Raw genomic sequence first — 27,220 nt, forward strand, 5'->3', positions numbered from 1 at the left:
GGTTGTTAACGACCATATACTAGCACAATGTACCAAATTTCACCTCACTCGGATGAAATTTGCTCCTCCAAGAGGCTCCAAAACCAAATCTCGGAACCGGTTTATATGGGGCTGTGTATGATTATGGACTGATAGGGACTACTTTTGGCATGGTGGTTAAATATCATATACTACCACCACGTACCAAATTTCAAGCAGATCGGATGAATTTTGCTTCTCCAAGAGGCACCGGAGGTCAAATCTGGGGATCGGTTTATATGGGAGCTATATATAATTATGGACTGATAGGAACCAATTCATGCATGGTTGTTGAATACCATATACTAACATTACGCACCAAATTTCAACCGAATGGGAAGAATTTTGCTCTTCCAAGGGGCTCTGGAGGTCAAATCTAAGGATCGGTTTATATGAGGGCTATATATAATTATTGACCGATGTGGACCAATTTTTACATGGTTGTTAGAGACCATATACTAATACCATGTACCAAATTTCAGCCGGATCGGATGAAATTTGCTGCTCTTAGCGGCGGGGGATCGGTTTATATATCGGTTTATGACCATATACTAACATCATGTACCAAATTTCAGCCGGATCGGATGAAATTTGCTGCTCTTAGCGGCCTCGCAAGCCAAATCGGGGGATCGGTTTATATGGGGGCTATATATAATTATGGACCGATGTGGACCAATTTTTGCATGGCTGTTAGAGAACATATACTAACATCATGTACCAAATTTCAGCCGGATCGGATGAAATTTGCTTCTCTTAGAGGCCTCGCAAGCCAAATCGGGGGATCGGTTTATATGGGAGCTATATATAATTATTGGCCGATGTGGACCAATTTTTGCATGGTTGTTAGATACCATATAGTAACACCATGTACCAAATTTCAGCAGGATCGGATGAAATTTGCTTCTCTTAGAGGCCTCGCAAGCCAAATCGGGGGATCGGTTTATATGGGGGCTATATATAATTATGGACCGATGTGGACCAATTTTTGTATGGTTGTTAGAGACCATATACTAACACCATGTGCCAAATTTCAGCCCGATCGGAAGAAATTTGCTTCTCTTAGAGGCCTCGCAAGCCAAATTTGGGGGTCCGTTTATATGGGGGCTATACGTAAAAGTGGACCGATATGGCCCATTTGCAATACCATCCGACCTACATCAATAACAATTACTTGTGCCAAGTTTGAAGTCGATAGCTTGTTTCGTTCGGAAGTTAGCGTGATTTCAACAGACGGACGGACGGACATGCTCAGATCGACTCAGAATTTCACCACGACCCAGAATATATACTTTATGGGGTCTTAGAGCAATATTTCGATGTGTTACAAACGGTATGACAAAGTTAATATACCCCCCATCCTATGGTGGAGGGTATAAAAATACTGTTATATTTTTCAAATAATTTTCTTAATAAGGGCCCAGCCATGGAAGTGTGAAAATGGACTTGAGGATCTCCCTTTTTTCACTCTACGAGGTTTGAATATTTGTTTCTAATCCCACGTACGATTGCCACCCGTACGGATAATTAAGAACCCAACGTTTGGTTCGTGCCGGTTTTCGATGTCCTCCAACGATCTGGCATATCTGACCGTAACGAATGCCTTCAACGAGGACCGTCCTGTGATACGGATTCGGCTCTAAAGATGTGAAAAGCTGTATTTGTGCTATGAACTTTACAGAATTCATGTTGAGGCTTGCAGCTAGAAAATTATTCATAAGGCTAAAGGGGAGTAGTACCTCAAGTTTCTGGCGAAATAGGGAAGATCTGTCTGTACGATTTACCCTTGATTGAGTGCCTCAAGTGTCTGGGCTACTAGCGAGGTAAGGAAGATGGGTTTGTACGCTTCACCTTTGCTCGAGTCTTTGTCTGGCTTCAGTGATGGTTGGTAGCTGGAAAATTCTCCCTTTGACTGGGCAGGAGTAGTGCCGTAAGTGTCTTTACTACTCGTGAGAAAAGGAAGATCGGTCTGTACGTTTCACCCTTGCTCGAAGGAAGATCGGTCATCCTCACTCGAGTGGTTTCTTGGCTTCAGTAATGGCTGTCAGCTGAAAAATTTTCTCTTTGGCTGGGCAGGAGTAGTGCCTTAAGTGTCTTTACTACTGGTGAGAGGAAGAAAATCGGTCTGGCTGCAGTAGTCTTCGCTTGGCTTCAAAGATGGTTGGCAGCTGGATAAAGGTTGGACAGGAATAGTGTCATGGCTACTGGCGATAGAAAGAAGATAGATCTATACGATGTTCCCTTGCTCGAGTTTTTGATGATTGGAAACTGGCAAATTCTCCACAAGGCTGGGGAGAAGAGACTCAAGTCTATTGGCTACTAGCGAAGGAAAAAAGATCGGTCTGACGAGGGAAGGTTTATATGATTCACTCTAGCTCGAGCCATTTTTTAGACATCGTGTATAATGAGTGATTCCAAGGACAATCTGAATGGTCTGTTCAAGTGCTCACCTCCTAGTGTTCCAAGATGCTTTAAAATTCACATATAATTCACTCGGATACCAGCGCCTTGAATGCCCAGCAAAAAAAGCGTCACCAAAAAAGTAATGAAAATGTTCTTTTTGGATCCCTAAGTGGTACAAAATTGACGCAGAAGCGATGAATTTAACATGGGCTTGTCATAGGACGGAAGTCCTCCATTTCAACAGCAGTTGGACTGAATTTGAATCACTTCTTTAGGTGTGATCCGAATTCAATGGTTTGGATGTAAATTAAAAAAATCTGTAGTATTTTGTAAAATAAATAATTTTTATATTTTTTTTATAATTTTTAATGGTTGTCAGAAACGTTTGACCTCAAATATTTTCAAAAATTCACAATTTTTTAAGATTGGATTAAGCACTTTTTTCGACAAAATTTAAATGATTTGTACCATTTTGTGATTTCTTACTCTGTTTTTAACCTATTTGAAACAAAAAAAGTTAAGATTACCCATTAAAACTATGAAAAAAGCAAGTTATAAAAAATTGAATGAAAAGAACTTCCTGGGTAGTTAAAATAAAGAACATCATTGGGAGTGCATCTTCTGGAAGTGTTTTTAAAGTTGTGCCTTTGGAAGAACTTCCAAATTTTTTTGCTGGGTGGTTTTGCGCTATTGAATTGTATTGGTAACATCGGCTTAGGTAAATTCTGATGTGTCGCTAGCTCGTGACCGAATGAATCTTCTTTTCGCACTGTTACACTCGGGATGTCCAACAAACTGTCTCGGATATGTCATTGTCATGTCGCCAACGATCTCATTATCCCTTGTAGCGGGGTTCGAGACGGCTATTACTGGTGACCAAAATTCACGAGCTGTAACCATGTGTTCCACTTTTATTCGTCTACTACTGTATTAATCTCTAGATTCTATGACCACCAGGGTTAGCTCGTCTCATTGTCGCCTCACATGGGTAAATTGACCAGGGGATATGAAGCGAGCAGCTGCAGCGTTGATGATATCCTGAAACATCCTCTTGGCTGCGATCGGTGTATTCGACCAGCAAGTTTTGACCGAGCGGCTGTGCGTTGATAATACCCGGGAACGCTCTCTTCGGAACATTAACATGGGAGTTCGAGCGGAGTTTACTTTAGTGTCTATCAGAGTTTTCTCTAAAGCCGTCCGGGTTTCAGAGGTTATGAAATCGGAAGATCGGTTAATGTTGTGAATTATGAGGAGGAGGTCTGATCCCAGTGAAATGACGGGATGCCAGAACACGTAATTGTTTTAGATAAGACTCCGCTGAAAACAGGTATTGCAAACACCGTGCAAAATGTAGAGTCATCGATCTAATCTGCCAAAACTATGCCTTTGCAGTGATTAACTAGAAGAGACTATCAACGTAAGAATAGGATAATGAAATTTGCAGATGGTGACTGGATCCGGAAGTTACGGAAGACTAGTACCACATCCTTAAGCAGTGTCCAGCATTATCCTTTAGAAGGAACAAGATACTTGGCTTTTTTTCTTTCAGGCTCTCTCCGATCTGGCGGGAGTGTAGTTTATGGAATATCAGGGTCTCTAGTTGGATGTTTTAAACAATTTTATAGAAGATCTAATTTAAGATCTTGAACACCTTTAAAGAAGACCTGCTCATGAAGAAGATGAGAAAATTACCATTGCACCACGGTGCAATGGTTACATGCCCGCCTTGCATACACAAGATCGTAGGATCAATTGGTGCTTCGACCGAACACCAAAAAGTTTTTCAGCGGTGGATTATCCCACCTCAGTAATGCTGGTTATATTTCTGAGGGTTTCAAAGCTTCTCTAAGTGGTTTCATTGCAATGTGTAACGCCGTTCGGACTCGGCTATAAAAAGGAGGTCCCTTGTCACATGGAATCGGGCAGCACTCAGTTATAAGAGAGAAGTTCACCAATGTGGTATCACAATGGACTGAATAGTCTAAGTGATCCTGATACATCGGGCTGCCACCTAACCTACCTCGAGGAATCACAATGGACCTATCAATTCAAGAATTGTCGTCATCCTCTACAACCAAACCTAACCATCGGTTAATCCGCGGATGCTTAGAACCCACAGCTTTTGGATTTACTTGGTAATAGGACTTTTTGCACACATTGACTTACAACGATATAATCCACTGTGCATCGTTAGATCTTTTAGATTTTCACCTGAAATTCTAAAAGATCTAACGATGCACAGTGGTTCCAAATCGCCTTTTTGGAAACAATTCGGCAACTTTTGAACGGATAAAGATATCCATAAAATTTTGTTTTCTTTGTTTGAAAGCTGATGTGTTTTTCTCTAAGTTTGCAAGTTTGGGTGTCCCTAGGGGGTCAACGGGCTGACCTGTAGGCGTTGTACGTTGGTCACCTCGGTTGTATCAAATTTTGTTTTAGTTGTTAAATCCGCAATTAAGAACAATGGTTTCTTTACTGGATAGAACTTGTAAAACCCAAGCGAGTGTGTGCGGTTATATTTTATAGTTTGCGAGATATGGACCCCACAATTTATTTTTTTGAACCTACAAGGGCCGTTTTTGGTCGATCCTTGTTTTCTTTTTATACCCTCCACCATAGGATGGGGGTATATTAACTTTGTCATTCCGTTTGTAACACATCGAAATATTGGTCTAAGACCCAATAAAGTATATATATTCTGGGTCGTGATGAAATTCTGAGTCAATCTAAGCATGTCCGTCCGTCCGTCTGTTGAAATCATGCTAACTTCCGAACGAAACAAGCTATCGACTTCAAACTTGTCACAAGTAGTTGTTATTGATATAGGTCGGATGGTATTGCAAATGGGCCATATCGGACCACTTTTACCTATAGCCCCCATATAAACCGACGCTCAGATTTAGCTTGCGGAGCCTCTAAGAGAAGCAAGTTTCATTCGATCCGGCTGAAATTTGGTACATGGTGTTAGTATATGGTCTCTAACAACCATGCAAAAATTGGTCTACATCGGTCTATAATTTTATATAGCCCTAATATAAACCGATCCCCAGATTTGGCCTGCGGACCCTCTAAGAGAAGCAAATTTCATCCGATCCGGCTGAAATGTGCTACATGGTGTTAGTATATGGCCTCTACCAACCATGCAAAAATTGATCCACATCGGTACATAATTACATATAGCCCCCATATAAATCGATCCCCCGATTTGGCTTGCGGAACCTCTAAGAGAAGTAAATTTCATCCGATCTGGCTGGAATTTGGTACATGGTGTTAGTATATGGTCTCCAACAACCATGCAGCAATTGGTGCACATCGGTACATAATTATATATAGCCCCCATATAAACCGATCCCCCGATTTGGCTTGCGGAGCCTCTAAGAGAAGCAAAATTCATTCGATTAGGTTGAAATTTGGTACGTAGTATAAGTATATGATCTCTAACAACCATGCAAAAATTGGTGCACATCGGTCCATAATTATATATAGCCCCCTTATAAACCGATCCCCAGATTTGACCTACGGAGCCCCTTGGAGGAGCAAAGTTCACCCGATCCGGTTGAAATTTTGTACGTGGTGAAATTTGGTACATTGCGCTAATATATGGCTGCTAATAAGCATGCCAAAATATGTCCATATCAGTCTATAAAATAAAAATAATAATAAATAATAAAATAAAATAAAATAAAAATAAAAATCCAAAAATAATCTAGCAAAATTTCATTTCTATAGAAAATTTTGTCAAAATTTTATTTCTATAGAAAATTTTGTCAAAATTTTATTTCTATAGAAAAATTTGTCAAAATTTTATTTCTATAGAAAATTTTGTCAAAATTTTAATCGGCCTTTTTTGTTTAATATATATCCGGTATGGACTAACTTACAATTTAGAAGACGGTTTTAAGAAGTTTTATGATACCTTGCCATCTGCAAGTGTTACCGCAATCCAAGTTATTCGATTGTGGATGACAGTCTTTAGTAGAAGTTTCTATGCAGTCCATGGTGGGGGGTACATAAGATTCGGCCTGGCCGAACTTACGGCAATCCCTACAAAATTATTTAGGAAGAAAAAATTCTGTACCTACGTGCGTTAGGTTAAACGTTGTAAACTTCACAATTTCGAATTTCAAAAAAATCCAGAAGTTTGACCAATTTTTTCGAAAAAGACACCTATATTCTTTCTGTTGTAAAACTTTTTTTGTATATCTCCCAATCTTTTATCGGTCCAAAGCTTTTATTGGTTATTTTGGTCAAGTATTGTATGGGTTCTTCTCATCCGCAAATCGGAAATTTTTAAAAATGAAAATAAAATTGTTTTACAAAATTCTCATTTGGCAAAGCACCGATTGTTAAGCTGGTCTTTTTTCCAGAAAGCCCTATGTGTCCACTAACTAACTATAAAAAGTAAACAGTAAACAGCTGAGAAATATGCAAATTACCAAAAAAAAAATAATAACGTTTTTTAACATATGTTCCCACTTTGGGGATTTTTTATACGAATTTTGGGAATAGTCTTTTCAGCAATATTTCTTAAAACAATTTTCCTTTCCAAACTCAATCAATGTCATAATGATATCATAATTAGGTCAAAAGTTATATAGATCTCAAGTCATAATTTTATTTCCCAAAAAATGGAATTAAAAAAATGGTTCCTTGCCCCTAAAACGTTCAATTTTCCTAATCTTTGGTTTTAACATGAAAAGAAAGCTCTCTAAAATGTCTTTTCAACGATATATTTGGCCTTTGTTTAGTGAAATTTGCATTAAGTCACACTAACTCGGGTGAAATAGTGCATTTCAATGGGGGCTATACCTAAATCTGAACCGATTTAAATCAAGCTACACGCAGAGAAGAAACATGATTGTCACAATCATATTCGAAGAGCAAAATAATATGATAGGAGCCATTTTTGCGGCGACCATGTAACATTTTCACCTGCAACCATGTTGGGTCAGTGAACATGGTTCTAAGAAAAATAAAATTGTCCTCATCTAAAATGTTATTATATTGATAAAAAGATTTTTGTTTCCATTAAAAGACAATGGTCACGATCTAAAATGTTATGGTATTCGTCAAAAATGTTTTTCTTTCAGTTAAAAGAACATGGTCACAACCTAAAATGTTTTGATCTTTATGAAAAAAAAATTCTTGGTCGAAAAAAGGACGCCACTTGAGAAAAGAAAACACTAAATTAACTTTATTTATTTGTTTTTATTTATTTATACATTAATTCATTGTTTGTTTGTATTTATAATGTCGTGCAAGGAAACATCACATATTTTTACACACACTATTTTATTTCAATTTCAACAATAAGTAATCAATCCATATTTACATCGTGTGCCCATCAAATGTACAAACGCAGACATCTGTAACTGCAAATAAAAATAAATGAACCATATAGCAAAATGCTGAACAAACAAGTAGATACGGCCGTAAGTTCGGCCAGGCCGAATCTTATGTACCCTCCACCATGGATTGCGTACAAACTTCTACGAAAGATTGACATCCACAATCGAAATACTTGGGTTGTGGTATCTTAAAACTTCTTAACATCATTTTCTAAATTGTGAGTTAGCCAATACGTGGTATATATTAGACAAAAAAGTTATGTATAGTTAAGTCTACAAATAATTACGAATCGATATGGACTTTTTGCACGGTACGTAGAGAGCCAGAATTGAAATATGGGGGTCGCTATGGACCAATTTTTGTGTGATTGGAAATCGCTTTAACTGAGGGATATATAACTGTAGACCGATATGGACCTAGTTAGACATGGTTGTTAACGACCATGTACTAGCACAATGCACCAAATTTCAATTCACTCGGATGAAATTTGCTCCTCCAAGTGGCTCCAAAACCAAATCTCGGGACCGGTTTATATGGCGCTATATGATTATGGACTGATATGGACCACTTTTGGCATGGTTGTTAAATATCATATACGATCACCACGTACCAAATTTCAAGCAGATCGGATGAATTTTGCTTCTCCAAAACGCACCGGAGGTCAAATCCGGGGATCGGTTTATATGGGAGCTATATATAATTATGGGCTGATAGGAACCAATTCCTGCATGGTTGTTGGATACCATATACTAACATCACGTACCAAATTTCAACCGAATGGGAAGAATTTTGCTCTTCCAAAGGGCTCTGGAGGTCAAATCTGGGGATCGGTTTATATGGGGGCTATATATAATTATGTACCGTTGTGCACCAACTTTTGAATGGTTGTTAGAGACCATATACTAGGTTAGGTTAGGTTAAGTTATGTGGCAGCCCGATGTATCAGGCTCACTTAGACTATTCAGTCCATTGTGATACCACAGTGGTGAACTTCTCTCTTATCGCTGAGTGCTGCCCGATTCCATGTTAAGCTCAATGACAAGGGACCTCCTTTTTATAGCCGAGTCCGAACGGCGTTCCACATTGCAGTGAAACCACTTAGAGAAGCTTTGAAACCCTCAGAAATGTCACCAGCATTACTGAGGTGGGATAATCCACCGCTGAAAAACTTTTTGGTGTTCGGTCGTAGCAGGAATCGAACCCACGACCTTGTGTATGCAAGGCGGGCATGCTAACCATTGCACCACGGTGGCTCCATACTAACACCACGGTGACCATATACTAACACCATGTACCAAATTTCAGCCGCATCGGATGAAATTTGCTTCTCTTAGAGGCCTCGCAAACCAAATCGGGGGATCGGTTTATATGGGGGCTATATATAATTATGGACCGATGTGGACCAACTTTTGCATGGTTGTTAGAGACCATATACTTACACCATGTACCAAATTTCAGCCGGATCGGATGAAATTTGCTTCTCTTAGAGGCCTCGCATATGGGTGCTATATTTAATTATGGACCGATGACGACCAATTTTTGCATGGTTGTTAGAGACCATATAAAGGGTGATTTGTTAAGAGCTTGATAACTTTTAAAAAAAAAAAAAAACGCATAGAATTTGCAAAATCTCATCGGTTCTTTATTTGAAACGTTAGATTGGTCCATGACATTTACTTTTTGAAGATAATTTCATTTAAATGTTGACCGCGGCTGCGTCTTAGGTGGTCCATTCGGAAAGTCCAATTTTGGGCAACTTTTTCGAGCATTTCGGCCGGAATAGCCCGAATTTCTTCGGAAATGTTGTCTTCCAAAGCTGGAATAGTTGCTGGCTTATTTCTGTAGACTTTAGACTTGACGTAGCCCCACAAAAAATAGTCTAAAGGCGTCAAATCGCATGATCTTGGTGGCCAACTTACCGGTCCATTTCTTGAGATGAATTGTTCTCCGAAGTTTTCCCTCAAAATGGCCATAGAATCGCGAGCTGTGTGGCATGTAGCGCCATCTTGTTGAAACCACATGTCAACCAAGTTCAGTTCTTCCATTTTTGGCAACAAAAAGTTTGTTAGCATCGAACGATAGCGATCGCCATTCACCGTAACGTTGCGTCCAACAGCATCTTTGAAAAAATACGGTCCAATGATTCCACCAGCGTACAAACCACACCAAACAGTGCATTTTTCGGGATGCATGGGCAGTTCTTGAACGGCTTCTGGTTGCTCTTCACTCCAAATGCGGCAATTTTGCTTATTTACGTAGCCATTCAACCAGAAATGAGCCTCATCGCTGAACAAAATTTGTCGATAAAAAAGCGGATTTTCTGCCAACTTTTCTAGGGCCCATTCACTGAAAATTCGACGTTGTGGCAGATCGTTCGGCTATTCATGATGAAATGTCAAAGCATACTGAGCATCTTTCTCTTTGACACCATGTCTGAAATCCCACGTGATCTGTCAAATACTAATGCATAAAAATCCTAACCTCAAAAGAATCACCCTTTACTTACACCATGTACCAAATTTCAGCCGGATCGGATGAAATTTTGCTTCTCTTAGAAGCCTCGAAAGCCAAATTTGGGGGTCCGTTTATATGGGGGCTATATGTAAAAGTGGACCGATATGGCCCATTTGCAATACCATCTGACCTACATCAATAACAACTATTTGTGCCAAGTTTCAAGTCGATAGCTTGTTTCGTTCGGAAGTTAGCGTGATTTCAACAGACGGACGGACGGACGGACGGACGGACATACGGACATGCTCAGATCGACTCAGAATTTCACCACGACCCAGAATATATATACTTTATGGGGTCTTAGAGCAATATTTCGATGTGTTACAAACGGAATGACAAAGTTAATATACCCCCATCCTATGGTGGAGTGTATAAAAACAGGTATATTTTTCAATTACACTTTCCTTTTTTGTGTTCACATAAAACCACGTGCCACTTCTGAATAAATAAATTAACACAAAACACAATAATTCCGTATTCTCCGTCCATTCCAAGAAACAATCAACACACGACTGACGCGCAAAATGAAAATCGTGTGTACCTGCTCAATGTTTTTATAAAATTATTTTCGCTGCAAACAAGTTAAAAAATCAAATGGTCACGAAAACAATGTACATGGTCTTTATGGTCATGTAATGGTCCTAGACATGTCTATATGTAACCTATAAAAATACTTTTTTCTCTGCAAAAAAGTAAAAAAAAATTGAATGGTCAGATACATGATTTTCCCGAATATGTAATGGTCTCAAATTCTATCATTTAAATAATAGAACATGTTTGCGGCATTTGAGAACTATATAATGTTTGTTGCCAACATATATTTTTCTCCGCTCGAAAATTATTTTTACAAAGACCAAATACATGGTTTTCGCGACAATTACATACTCTAGATAAGCATTGAATGGATGCGGCAACCATGTCCAAACATGTTTTTTCGGTGCGTGTAGACACACTCGATGATACTATCAAATATGCTTCTTGTACAAATCAGAGAAAAAATCTGGCTTCAGGAGCTATGTTATATAAGTGCATATCGGACGTAAGATATATATGGGGGCTATATCTAAATCTGAAACGATTTCAACCAAACTCAGCATGCGTAGCTAGAATGTTAATTCTGCTATCTGTGCAAAATTTTAAGTAAATCGGTGTGAAACTATAGTCTCGGAATTAAAATTTAGTTTCCGGTGGTCATGTAAGTGTATATCAGACAATAGAATAGATATGGGAGTTATCTAAATCTGAAACGATTTCCCCCAAATTTTGCACACTTGACTTGTCCCAATTATGTTAGCCTCCTTGTGAAAAATTTCGAGCAAATCTAAGCTTCCTTTTTTGAAGGGTTTTACAAGTTCTATCCAGCAAAGAAAAAATCTTCGATCAGCATCACACCGTTTCATCATTGTCACCATTCAGCACCACATCGTCTCATCATCGCCACCAGTCAGCTTCACACCGTTTCATCAACGCCACCAGAAAGCATCGAAGCGTTTCATCATCGTTACCCGTCAGCATCGCACCAGTCATCACCACCGCCATCAAAACTCCACCAGTCGTCGCCGCCTCTTCAGCCCACCATCCTACTCTTTACATTGTAAATATAATAAAAATTGTAAATAAAAACCGAGCAAATGAATAAAATAATGTGTTATTATTTAAGATTCGTGGACCCTTAAAACGTAATCCCTGACCGGCACTGGCCTACCTCAAGCCACGTTACAACACGTTTTGTGTTCGAAAACAGGTCAAGTGGTGCAAAAATAAAACTCTTGTAGTATAGATAACAATTTTTAATATAAAATATTGTGAGAAACAAAAGAAAAATAATGGGAAGTTCTGCATATAATTCCCAGAACCGGCGAGCGGAAATATGAGAAAATCCTACTATTAAATAAGGAGTGCTGGCATTAGTGAAATTGTCATACTGTTTTCTTTGGGCCACTGTGTCAAAAATTTCTTTACGTGTGCATACCATTTAATTGAAGAATATGTCAAAATCTTATCAAATCTCAAGAGCAGAAATAAAAGAGAATTTTATATTTTGAAAGTGCTTATCAATTTTATTGCCAGCATCGAAATCAACAAGAATTCCGAAAAAGAAATATTTTTATTTCCAGTTTTGCTTTTTTGGTTTATAAAGGTTCGTGTACGGAAAAAAATCATTGATAGTAATTATCAAAAAAAAAAAAAAAAAAAATTAGCAAAAATGGGGCTGCTCTATTTTATAGTATTTTGCTACCTCAATATCCTTTTTATAAGCCATGGCAATTGTGTGACCCCTGAGCCATCTGTGGCTACTATGAAACAAATGGAAACAATTCAATCCTCTATGGATAATTCTACAGATCCATGTGAAGATTTCTATACACATGCCTGTGGCAACTGGGCTGAGCAACATCGAAATGAGGATTATGGCATATCGAATATGATGCAAACAATTTATGTTAATGAAATCGATGAGCTGATAATGAAAGAGTATCCCATAGATCGACAGAGAGTTAAGACAAAGGGGCAAAATATTACCGAAAAAGCTTTAGCTTATTATTATTCATGTCAAAGAATTAAAGATGAAATGAATGAATGGAAATTTTTTGATATAATTAAACCTGCCGTGGCAATAGAATGGCCTATATTGGAGGAAATGAAGGGAAAACAGAGAGGTGTTTACAGAAGATCTTGGTCACCTGATGAAAGTTTTGATTTATTTGCCTTACTTGGAGTCCTCAATAGTTATGGGCTAAACAATCACTTGATCAAACCAATTTCTGTATATTTGGATAATGGAACATTGGTATCACTACTGACTAAACCCGATCAGACTGAAATTGATATAGATGAAATACAGGTGGTAATCGAAGAATCAGGACTTCGTCCTTTGGTCGTACAGAGATATGTAAGGGAGATATATCAAACTCATCAATATTGGCAAGCTGTTTATGAAAATTTTACCCATCCTGAAGGTGTGAATGAAGAAGACGATGAAATGGAATTTACTTACGATGAGCTACGCAAGTTATCTCCGAAACTTTATTCTTTTCTTACCAAGGTCATACCCACTCATTTGAGGGAAAAAGGGCCTGTGATTGGTGTTTACGATGTTGAGTATTTCAAATTTCTCTTAAGTAAACGCTGGCAACCTGAAGAGTTGCGAAAATTGTGCAATTATCTTATGGTTCAATTCATATTGATGATGAAACGGGCCCATGGTTATGGTTGCAATGTTAGTGTGGTCAACCATATGCCTTTTGCCTTTCATGCTCTCTACTATCAGCATCGATATCTTCCCTATGCCAAGGAATTCAATCGTGACATTAATACGATGACAAAGAAAATTTTCAAATATATGCTGGAAATTATCAATGAAAATCGCCTTAATATGAATGCCCACCAATTGCGAACAATGCGTCAACGCTTCAAACAAATATCCATTAATTTGGGTAATTTACCCATCGATATGAACTACACCATATTGGAGAGACTCTACAGTGATATTCCAGATTTAAATGTGACCAACTACTATGAAAATCATCTGCTAGTTAAACAACACAATGTTCTGGAGCAATTGGCCTGTCCCTCCAATCTAAGCTGTCGAGATGATCCTGATCATATTCCGTACTATGAAAGGCTTAGTAATATGATGACCATACCTTTTGGTACTCTAAAACCTCCTATGTATGATATAAATTTTGATCCCCTGCTTACGTTATCGAATTTGGGTACAATTTTGGGTCATGAATTGACTCATGTTGTTGATACCACTACGTTGAGTATGAGTTATCCTATTTTCGAAGAAGTTCTCCAACAACCTGAAGTAGAAGAGGCTATGGCCTGTATGCAAGATCAACAACCTACTACGACTATAGATGAACGTATTGCTGATTTATTGGGGGCGCGAGTGGCCTTACAAACTTATAGACAGGAATATTCACTACGACTACAGCCCGCATTTGCTACGATTCCCTGGAATCGTATATTTTTCCTGAATTTAGCTCAATTCTTTTGTACTAAAAATCAAGATTTTGATGAAGAACATGATTCATCATTGGTACGTTTAAATCAAATTGCCATGAATTTACCAGAATTTTCGGAAGCTTTCCAGTGTCCGTTGGGTAGTAAATTGAATCCCGATAAAAGATGTAGATTTTATTGATGTGAAGTTGTAATATTACATTACTTATGTTTAGATTATATATCATATAAAAACCAAAAAACATTAATAAACCATAAAATTGACAAGAAAGTATAACATACTTAAAATTCCCATTGTGTGAAGAGTCAAACACAAACTGAATATCAAAACTACTTCCTCATTGTAAACAAAATAGCAGGATCCCAGCAAGCATATTGGCAACCGTTTTGTAAATTAAGATTGCAGCAAGCTTGCATAAATAAGAGTTTTTGCTATTTGTTTGCAAATGCAAGTGTTTTGCAAACATTGTCTACAGTTTGCTTGTAAATGCAATTGTTTTATAAAATTAAACAAAACTTGTCATTCTTAGCATTGAAAACTGTGCCAAAAACTTGTGTAAATAAATTGTGTCAAATTAATTATTAAAAGATGAGTTTCTATTAATTTAATGCCTACAGAAAAAAATTAATTTTCAAACTTATTTCCATATACAGATATGAATCTGATAACGAATTTATTATTCAAGGACTAAGGATACAAGACTTGCATAAGTTATTCTATAATATATACACAACTACTTCTTTGGATAGTGCGTATTGGTAAGGTATTTATTTAACTTATATTTTATTTATTTTAATTTATTTTTTTCTTATTTCTTTTTTCGGCAGCAATTCTATCATTAATCAGCGCCACATGTCAAAATTCTGTTGAAAAAGTAGAGTTAAAAAAAGCTAATATTGCTGCGAATAACAGAAAAATTTGAGGGGATGCGAAGTTCTTTTTTTATATTTTAACTTTATATTTTTATACTAATAACAAGTATATATGGCCAGTTCGGCCAGGCCGAAGCTTATGTACCCTCCACCATGGATTGCGTAGAAACTTCTACTGAAGACTGTCATCCACAATCGAATTACATGGGTTGCGGTAACACTTGCCGATGGCAAGGTATCTTAAAACTTCCTAACACCGTAATATTTACCACATACTCAATACGTGGTATATAGTAAACTAAAAAAGGCCGATTAAATACGTATATAATTAAGTTTAAAGTTTCTATAGAAATAAAATTTTTAAAAAATAAAATTTTGACAACATTTTCTATAGAAGTAAAATTTGAAAAAAATTTTCTATAGAAATAACATTTGGATCAAATTTTCTATAGAAATAAAATTCTGACAAAATTTTCTATAGAAATAAAATTTTTAACAAAATTTTCTATAGAAATAAAATTTTGACAAAATTTTCTATAGAAATGAAATTTTGCTAGATTATTTTTGGGTTTTTATTTTTATTTTATTTTATTTTATTATTTATTATTATTTTTATTTTATAGACTGATATGGACATATTTTGGCATGCTTATTAGCAGCCATATACTAGCGCAATGTACCAAATTTCACCACGTACCAAATTTCAGCCGGATCGAATGAATTGTGCTCCTCCAAGAGCTCCGGAGGTCAAATCTGGGGACCAGATTTGACCTCCGGAGAAATTTTGTACATATAACACCATGTACAAAATTTCAACCGGATCGGGTGAACTTTTCTCCTCGAAGGGGCTCCGGAGGTCAAATCTGGGGATCGGTTTATAAGGGGGCTATATATAATTGTGGACCGATGTGCACCAATTTTTGCACGGTTGTTAGAGATCATAAAGGGTGATACGGTCAAAATTTGGTCAATATAAACTTGACGTATTTCTTTCAATTTTGTATTTAAAAAACCTGAACACCCCTCATTTTTAAGGTGTGTGTGTGTGTGTGTGTGTAGAATGTTGCTCCTATTTTGATTTTGGAATTCACTCTTCAGTTGTCAAAATGCCGTCCAAGCAAGAAGAGCAGCGTATCAAAATTTTGCTCGCGCATCGCGAAAATCCGAACTACTCGCACGCAAAGCTGGCAAAATCGCTAAAATCAACCGTTACAAATGTAATTAAAGTGTTTGGGGAACGTTTGTCGACAGCCAGGAAGTCTGGATCGGGGGGAAATCGAAAACCGGAAGCCGCTGAGACGACAAAGAGAGTTGCCGGTATTTTCAAGCGAAACCCTAACCTCTCTCTCCGCGATGCCTACGTCAAAGCCGACTTCCGGGACAGGAGTTTTATACGGCAAAAGGAAGGGGAAAGGTAGCAGATATTTTCAAGCACATAAAACTGTCAAAGTTCGCAAAGAAATATCTGGTTTGGCAAGCCATCTGTACCTGTGGCTTGAAAAGCAGCATTTTCATAGCTTCCGGGACTGTCAACCAAGAAATTTACGTGAAATTTCTTCAGGAAAGGCATCAGACGTTTATTCAAACACTATAAACGTCTGATGCCTTTCCTGAAGAAACACGGTTGTTCCGTACTGTTTTGGCCGGATTTGGCATCTTGCCATTACGGTAAAAAGGTCATGGAGTGGTACTCCGCCAACAACGTGCAGGTGGTTCCCAAGGACAAGAACCCTTCCAACACGCCAGAGCTCCGCCCAATTGAGACATACTGGGCTATTTCAAGCGGAACCTAAAGAAGAGCAAAAAAACTGCTAAGGACGAGCAGCAGTTCAAGGCAAACTGGCTTTCTGCGGCGAAGAAGGTGGACAAGGTGGATGTACAAAATCTGATGGCAGGTGTCAAGCGTGAGGCCCGGCAATTCGCATTTGGAAAAGCGAAAGCCTAACTGAATATTTTTCCTGAATTTTATATGAATTGAACTTGAAAAACAAATTTAATTTGATTTTTTAAATAAAAGATTTCACCGATTTACACGCGTTTTCCCTTGACCAAATTTTGACCGTATCACCCTTTACCCCATACTCAATACGTGGTATATAGTAAACTAAAAAAGGCCGATTAAATACGTATATAATTAAGTTTAAAGTTTCTATAGAAATAAAATTTGAAAAAATAAAATTTTGACAACATTTTCTATAGAAGTAAAATTTGGAAAAAAATTTCTATAGAAATAACATTTGGATCAAATTTTCTATAGAAATAAAATTCTGACAAAATTTTCTATAGAAATAAAATTTTTAACTAAATTTTCTATAGAAATAAAATTTTAAACAAAATTTTCTATAGAAATAAAATTTTGACAAAATGTTCTATAGAAATAAAATTTTGACAAAATTTTCTATAGAAATAACATTTTGACAATGTTTTCTATAAAAATAAAATTTTGGTAGATTATTTTTGGCTCGAGTGCCAACCATGATTATAAACCGATAAGGACCAATTTTTGTGTGATTGGGGATCGCCTATATATAACTATAGAGACCATATACTAACACCACGTAGTCAATTTCAACCGGATCGGATGAATTTTGCTCCTCTAAGAGGCTCCGGAGGTCAAATCTGGGGATCGGTTTATATGGGGGCTATATATAATTACGGGCCGATTTGGACCAATTTTTGCATGGTCATTAGAGAACATATACCAACACCATGTACCAAATTTCAGCCGGATCGGATGAAATTTGCTTCTCTTAGAGGCTCCGCAAGCCAAATCGGAGGATCGGTTAATATGGGGCGATATATAATTATGGACCGATGTGGACCAATTTTTGCATGGTTGTTAGATACCATATACCAACACCATGTACCAAATTTCAGCGGGATCGGAATGAAATTTTGCTTCTCTTAAAGCAATCGCAAGCCAAATTTGGGTGTCCGTTCATATAGGGGCTATACGTAAAAGTGAACCGATATGGCCCATTTTCAATACCATCCGAGCTACATCAATAACAACTACTTGTGCCAAGTTACAAGTCGATAGCTTGTTTCGTTCGGAAGTTAGCGTTATTTCAACAGACGGACAGACGGACGGAAGGACGGACATTCTCAGATCGACTCAGAATTTCACCACGACCCAGAATATATATACTTTATGGGGTCTTAGAGCAATATTTCGATGTGTTACGGAATGACAAAGTTAATATACCCCAATTCTATGGTGGAGGGTATAAAAAATAGCATTAAATATTTTGTTTAGTTAATCAATAAAAAACAGATTCGAAACAATAAAAATGTTTTAAACGCTTACTAATTTCATTTAAAAAATCGTGTTTTTTAAGCATTTCGAAAACGTGTAATTACGATACTTACAAAACATCGTCGATACTTACAAGCAATCGTCTTTTAAACGCTTTTCGATTATAAAACGCTTACTTTGATGTTTTTTGTAACTGTCACAGCAAACGTTTCATAAGTGTTTCACTTACATTTGAACGCTTATAATCATATGTAAATGCTTGCTGGGATAGTAATGTAATACACTTTCAGAAGCGAATGAAAATAATTCATTGGAAAATTGTTGGGTGTCCAAATAAGTAATGCTGGATTGACAATAGATGGGGTAGTCCGGGAGTCAAGCCTTAGAAAACTGAAACTATATTCATGTCATAATCTTATCCCATAGCTTTCTCTTCCAGAATGTGTCAGTTTTTCGGAGTGTAAACCACATAGTTTTTATTTCTGGTACAGTTGTTGTGGGTCAAATGAACGGGTTATATCGGACAATTTAGGCACAACCCCTATATTAAACAAGTAAGGAAAGTCTAAAGTCGGGCGGTGCCGACTATATTATACCACACAAAAAAATTTTTTTCTGATTCAATCACGAAATTAATTGATCCAATTAATTTTTTAATTGAAATGTCTTCAATCACGAAAATGATAGTATCAATCACAGTTTTAATTGGGCATAGCAAAAATTCTTGATTAAAAAATTAATTGATTTCATTACCAAATTTCAATTAATTTTTTAATTGATTCAATTAAAAATTTAATTGATGTTGATTGCAAAACTCAATTAATTTTGTAATTAAAAAAGGTAACTATTTTCAATTACATTCTGAATTGGCTCAGAATTTTTATTTGGATTAACAATTGATTGTTTGATAAAAAAAAAACAAATTTAATTAAAAATTTAAAAAAATGTTCATCACTTTTTTAACTGACTTAGTCTTCCGAATTTGAATAAGAGTTAATTGTATCAATTAAATTTTTAATTAAAAATTTTTAAATTTTCAATCATTGACTAAATTAACTTAATGTTTCTATCTTGATTAAAAAGTTAATTGTACCAATTAATTTATTAATTGAAAAAAATTTCAACTTCAATTAACTTTTTAATTGGAAATATTTTGGTGATATTTTTTTCTGTGACCCTGCGCCACTTTGTAGATCTAAATTTTCGATACCATATCACATCCGTCAAATGTGTTGGGGGCTATATATAAAGGTTTGTCCCAAATACATACATTTAAATATCACTCGATCTGGAAGAATTTGATAGACTTCTACAAAATCTATAGACTCAAAATTTAAGTCGGCTAATGCAATAGGGTAGAACACAATGTTAGTAAAAAAATATGGGAAACATTTAAATCTGAAGCAATATTAAGGAAACTTCGCAAAAGTTTATTTATGATTTATCGCTCGATATATGTATTAGAAGTTTAGGAAAGTTAGAGTCATTTTTGCAACTTTTCGACTAAGCAGAGGCGATTTTACAAGGAAATTGTTGGTATTTTGACCATTTTTGTCGAAATCAGAAAAACATATATATGGGACCTATATCTAAATCTGAACCGATTTCAACCAAATTTGGCACGCATAACAACAATGCTAATTCTACTCTCTGTGTAAAATTTCAACTAAATCGGAGTTAAAAATTGGCCTCTGTGGTCATATGAGTGTAAATCGGGCGAAAGCTATATGTGGGAGATATATCTAAATCTGAACCGATTTCAACCAAATTTGGCACGCATAGCTACAATGCTAATTCTACTTCCTGTGCAAAATTTCAACTAAATCGGAGCAAAAAATTGGCCTCTGTGGTCATATGAGTGTAAATCGGGCGAATGCTATATATGGGAGATATATCTAAATCTGAACCGATTTCAACCAAATTTGGCACGCATAGCTATAATGCTAATTCTACTCCCTGTGCAAAATTTCAACTAAATCGGAGCAAAAAATTGGCCTTTGTGGTCATATGAGTGTAAATCGGGCGAAAGCTATATATGGGAGATATATCCAAATCTGAACCGATTTCACCCAAATTTGCCACGCATAGTTACAATGCTAATTCTACTCCCTGTGCACAATTTCAACTAAATCGGAGTTAAAAATTTTCCTCTGTGGTCATATGAGTGTAAATCGAGCGAAAGCTTTATATGGGAGATATATCCAAATCTGAACCGATTTCAAGCAAATTTGGCACGCATAGTTACAACGCTAATTCTACTCCCTGTGCAAAATTTCAACTAAATCGGAGTTAAAAATTGGCCTCTGTGGGCAAATGAGTGTAAATCGGGCGAAAGCTATATATGGGAGCTATATCTAAATCTGTACCGATTTGGATGATATTCTGCAAGTTTTTCGAGACTGATAAAATATTCAGATGTACGGAATTTGAGGAAGATCGGTTGATATACACGCCAAGTATGACCAGATCGGTGAAAAATATATATGGCAGCTATATCTAAATCTGAACCGATTTTTTCCAAAATCAATAGGGATCGTCTTTGAGCCAAAACAGGACCCTATACCAAATTTTAGGACAATCGGACTAAAACTCCGAGCTGTACTTTGCACACAAAAATACATCAACAGACAGACAGATGGACATCGCTAAATCGACTCAGAATTTAATTCTAAGAGGATCGATATACTAAACGATGGGTCTCAGACTTTTCCTTCTTGGCGTTACATACAAATGCACAAACTTATTATACCCTGTACCACAGGGTACAGTAGTGGTGAAGGGTATAAATATGGGAAACATTTAAATCTGAAGCAATTTTAAGGAAACTTCGAAAAAGTTTATTTATGATTTATCGCTCGATATATATGTATTAGAAGTTTAGGAAAATTAGAGTCATTTTTACAACTTTTCGACTAAGCAGTGGCGATTTAATAAGGAAAATGTTGGTATTTTGACCATTTTTGTCGAAATCAGAAAAACATATATATGGGAGATATATCCAAATCTGAACCGAATTCAACCAAATTTGGCACGCATAGTTAAAATGCTAATTCTACTCCCTGTGCAAAATTTCAAATAAATCGGAGTTAAAAATTGGCCTCTGTGGTCATATGAGTGTAAATCGGGCGAAAGCTATATATGGGAGATATATCCAAATCTGAACCGATTTGGCTGATATTTTGCAGGTTTTTCGAGACTCATAAAATATTTGGATGTACGGAATTTGAGGAAGATCGGTTCATATACACGCCAATTATGCCCAGATCGGTGAAAAATATATATGGTAGCTATATCTAAATCTGAACCGATTTTTTTCCAAAATCAATAGGGATCGTCTTTGAGCCGAAACAGGACCCTATAGCAAATTTTAGGACAATCGGACTAAAACTGCGAGCTGTACTTTGCACACAAAAATACATCAACAGACGGACAGACAGACAGACGGACATCGCTAAATCGACTCAGAATCTAAAATTTTGATAAAACTGAGTATAGAAATATATTTTTTTATAAAATTTTATATAGAAAGAAAATTTTTACAAAATTTTACATAGAAATAAAATTTTGACAAAATTTTATATAAAATAAAATTTTTATAAAATTTTATATAGAAATATTATTTTGAAAAAGATTTTTTAAAGAAATAAAATTTTGATAAAATTTGCTATCGAAATAAAATTTCTATAAAATTTTATATAGAAATATTAATTTGAAAAAGATTTTATATAGAAATAAAATTTTGATAAAATTTGCTATCGAAATAAAATTTCTTTAAAACTGTGACAAAATGTTCTATAAAAATAAAATTTTGACAAATTTTTCTATAGAAAAAAAAATTTGATAATATTTTCTATAGAAATAAAATATTGACAAAATTTTCTATAAAATTTTGACAAAATGTTTTATGACATTAAATTTTGACAAAATTTTCTATAAAAATAAAATTTTGACGAAATTTTCTATAGAAATACAATTTTGACAAAATTTTCTATAATAATAAAATTTTTACAAAATTTTCTATAGAAAAAGAAAAATTTGACAAAATTTTCTATAGAAATGAAATTTTGACAAAATTTTCTATAGAAATGAAATTTTGACAAAATTTTCTATAGAAATAAAATTTTGATAAAACTTGCTATCGGAATTTCTATTGAAATAAAATTTTGACAAAGTTTTCTATAGAATTACAATTCTGACAAGATTTTCTATAGAAATAAAATTTCTATTGAAATAATATTTTGACAAAATTTTCTATAGAAACAAAATTTTCAAATTTTCTACAGAAATAAAGTTTGGCATATTTACAATTCCCTCCGACCTACATCAATAACAACTACTTGCACCAAGCTTCAAGTCCATAACTTGTTTCGTTCGGAAGTTAGCGTGATTTTAACAGACGGACGGACATCGCTAAATCAGAACTTTACCACGACCTGGAATATGTATACTTTATGGAGTCTGAGACCAATATTTTGATATGCTACAAACGGAATGTTATACCATCCTATGGTGGAGGGGTATAAAAAAATTTATTTATATTTATATTTGGATTTTTTTTTTTATATTTAAATAAAATGTTATCTCAATAATTAATCTTAGAATGAAGAACGTAATATTTTTCAAACATTTTCTTAATTGATTTTATTATTAAATTTAATTAAAACCTACTTGTATCAATTAATTATTTAATTGATTACATTTTCAATTACAATCAACTTTTTAATTGCCTATATTTTGGCTATATTTTTTCTGTGTATATAAAAGCTAATATACGAGCGAGATAGTGCCCTTGAACTTGACGTCAGAATACAAATTTAAGGCAACAATATGAAATATTGAGGAGATTTCGTATTCATGGTATCATATTTTCAATTATCTTCTTTTGGTGGACAGTCTCAATTTCCTATCGGTATAGTAAACATAAATTGTTCAAAAAAAAAAAAAATAAAATAAAAAATAAATAATTGAAAAAACACAAAAACGAATATGTGTCATTCGATGAAGTTTACAACTTTTATGGATTTCTTAGTAAAGTTGGCACTATTTTCTATATGGATCACCCCGATAAGATGTGAAGAATCGAACAACGAAAATCTCCGACAATTGCAAAGAATTGAATCATCAATTGATAAGAGCATTAATCCATGTACAAATTTCTATAAATATGCTTGTGGTAATTGGAGTACACAACATTCAAGTGATATTGAAAGTGATTTGGAGGAATTATTGCGTTACAAACATATTCTAAAATATAAGAATGTTCTGCAACAGGCATATCCTAGAGAAGATCTAGCTAAGAAGCTAAGACATAAACAAAATTTCATAGAAAAAGCTATGATATATTTTTATTCATGTGAAGATGAACTCAGACAAATGGATATCTTTAAATATCTGAATGAATTGAAACCAGGTCCCGATTTAGAATGGCCTCTGTGGGAGATTATACAAAGGCAACGTAGGCAAGAACCTTATGCGATTCCCCACACCTGGCCTTTGGGAAAATTTGGTTTATTTGCCTTACTGGGACAAATGCAGAGTTATGGCTGCAATAATGAATTGATACAAAGCTCATGGGTTATGGTTAACAATCGTCCCTCTATATATCTGCAAGTACCAGAAATGAGTGAAATAAACGAGGAAGTGGTAAAGGATATTCTAAAGGATATGCAACTGCCCATGCATATAACAAGGAAATATTATGGTGAAATTTTACAAATGCATGAACATATTCAAATGATTTATCAAAACTATTCGCAGCGTGAGGATGCTGATAGGACCAAGTACAAGGTTCCTTTCCAGGGTCTTAAACATGATACTCCATATCTGTATACCATAGTGGATCATATACTACCGGAGCATTTAAGACAACCGAAAGATGTCGCTGTAATAACCGATGTTGATTATTTCCATTTTATAGCCCAACATTTTCGTGATCGTCATAAAATTCAAAGGCTATGCAATTATTTAATGATAAAATTTTTGATACACATGAAATATCAGGAGCATTCGAATTGCTTCTATACCATACGAAATAGAATGCATTTGGCCTATGATTATCTTCTCAATAAGCATGACTATAACTCCAAGGACAATGATATAAATTGGCATTTAATCAATATACATAAAAAACTCTCCAGACATATGGAGACCTTAATCAATGAGAATCGTTTGGATTTGAATTCACAACAATTGCAATTTGTTCGTGAAAAATTTGCTAATATATCCTTGAATATTGGTAATCTTCCGGAGAATTTCACTGAATCTACAATGGAGGAATATTATAGCAATTTACCCGATATGGATTTACGAAATTTCTATAGTAATAATTTACAGGTTTTAAAACATCATCAATACAAGATCCTCAATTGTCCTGCCAAAGTTCTATGCTCTCGCGAATTACTTGCTCTACCAACTCTTAATCTGGACACTAATACCTTAGTCATACCTTATGCCTCCTTATCTTCGCCCATTTATAATATCGATTTGGATCCCGTATTTTCTATTTCCTTATTTGGAACTATAGTGGGCCGCAGCTTGGCCCATGCTGTGGATAGCGATACCTTATATTCATCCAGTTTTCTATTTCCCAACATTAGAGATCATCCAAGTGTGAAATGTTTACAACAATTCCATGCCACAAATTTCATAGATGAAAGGATAATCGATTTGGTGGGCTCCCGTATATCCTTCTTGACTTATAGTCAAGAATATCGATATAATCTACAACCTAGATTTTCGAATATATCATGGAATAAATTATTTTTCTTAAATTTAGCCCAATATTTTTGTGTAAAAGACCCCACTATAGAAAATAATCTTCACGATTCTCCAGAGACTAGACTTAATCAGATTGCTATGCATTTTTATGAGTTTGGTGAAGCTTTCCAATGTCCCATGGGTAGTGCCATGAATCCAGCAAGAAAATGTCGTTATTTGTGAATTATTCTGTGTGAAAATAAAATAAATATTATTTATGCTGATATACCGAAGATATTTTATTTTAATTTTAATGTAAAGCACCCACAGAGGAATATGATGAACTCTTAGAATTAAAATATTTTTTTTGGGTTGGGAAAAAGCAAAATTTTGTCGATTTAATTTTTATACCCTCCATCATAGGATGGGGGTATATTAACTTTGTCATTCCGTTTGTAACACATCGAAATATTGCTCTAAGACCCCATAAAGTATATATATTCTGGGTCGTGGTGAAATTCTGAGTCGATCTAAGCATGTCCGTCCGTCCGTCTGTTGAAATCACGCTAACTTCCGAACGAAACAAGCTATCGACTTGAAACTTGGCACAAGTAGTTGTTATCGATGTAGGTCGGATGGTATTGAAAATGGGTCATATCGGTCCACTTTTACGTATAGCCCCCATATAAAGGGACCCTCAGATTTGGCTTGTCGACCCTCTAACAGAAGCATATTTCATCCGATCCGGCTGAAATTTGGTATATGGTGTTGGTATATGGTCTCTAACAACCATGCAAAAATTGGTCCACATCGATCCATAATTATATATAGCCCCCATATAAACCGATCCCCAGATTTGGTTTGCGGAGCCTAAAAGAGAAGCAAATTTCATCCGATCCGCCTGAAATTTGGTACATGGTGTTGGTATATGGTCTCTAACAACCATGCAAAAATTGGTTCACATCGGTCTATAATTATATATAGCCCCCATATAAACCGAACCCCAGATTTGTCTTGCGGAGCCTCAAAGAGAAGAAAATTTCATCCGATCCGGCTGAAATTTGGTACATGATGTTGGTATATGGTCTCTAACAACCGTGCAAAAATTGGTCCACATCGGTTCATAATTATATATAGCGCCCATATAAACCGATCCCCAGATTTGGGTTGCGGAGCCTCAAAGAGAAGCAAATTTCATCCGATCCGCCTGAAATTTGGTACATGATATTGGTATATGGTCTCTAACAACCATGCAAAAATTGGTCCACATCGGTTCATAATTATGTATAGCCCCCATATAAACCGATCCCCAGATTTGGCTTGCGAAGTCTCCAAGAGAAGCAAATTTCATCCAATCCGGTTGTAATTTGGAACATGGTGTTAGTATATGATCTTTAACAACCGTGCCAGAATTGGTCCATATCGGTCCATAATTATATATAGCCCCCATATAAAACGTTCTCCAGATTTGACCTCCTGAGCCTCTTGGAGGAGCAAAATTCATCCGATCCGGTTCAAATTAGGAACGTGGTGTTAGTATATGGTCTCTAACAACCATACCAAAATTGGTCCAATCACACAAAAATTGGTCCATATCGGTTCATAATCATGGTTGCCACTAGAGCCAAAAATAATCTACCAAAATTTTATTTCTATAGAAAATTTTGTCAAAATTTTATTTCTAGATACAATTTTGTTAAATTTTTATTAAAATTTTCATCATTGTCAAAATTTTATTTCTATAGAAAATTTTGTTAAAATTTTATTTCCGTAGAAATTTTTGTCAAAATTTTCTTTCTATAGCAAATTTTGTCAAAATTTTTATTTCTATAGAAAATTTTGTGAAAATTTTATTTCTATAGAAAGTTTTGTTAAAATTTTATTTCTGTAGAAAATTTTGTCAAAATTTTATGTCTACTTTGTCAAACTGAATTATAACGTATTGGATCGATCTTTTTTGATTTAATATATACCACGTATGGACTTACATACAATTTAGAAGATGGTGTTAGGAGGTTTTAAGATACCTTGCCATCGGCAAGCGTTACCGCAACTTAAGTAATTCGATTCTGGATGGCAGTGTTTAGAAGAAGTTTCTACGCAATCCATGATGGAGGGTACATAAGCTTCGGCCTGGCCGAACTT

At 35.6% G+C, this 27,220-nt stretch overlaps 1 protein-coding gene across 1 annotated transcript in view; it reads right to left on the reverse strand.

The window, feature by feature from the left end:
• The window catches only part of DIP-epsilon (Dpr-interacting protein epsilon), a 332,816-nt gene that overhangs the window by 168,187 nt on the left and 137,409 nt on the right, over positions 1 to 27,220 (reverse strand). The window lies entirely within an intron of this gene.

This window comes from Haematobia irritans, chromosome 2, assembly GCF_050003625.1.
Source record: "Haematobia irritans isolate KBUSLIRL chromosome 2, ASM5000362v1, whole genome shotgun sequence".
NCBI classification, from domain to species: Eukaryota; Metazoa; Arthropoda; class Insecta; order Diptera; family Muscidae; genus Haematobia; species Haematobia irritans.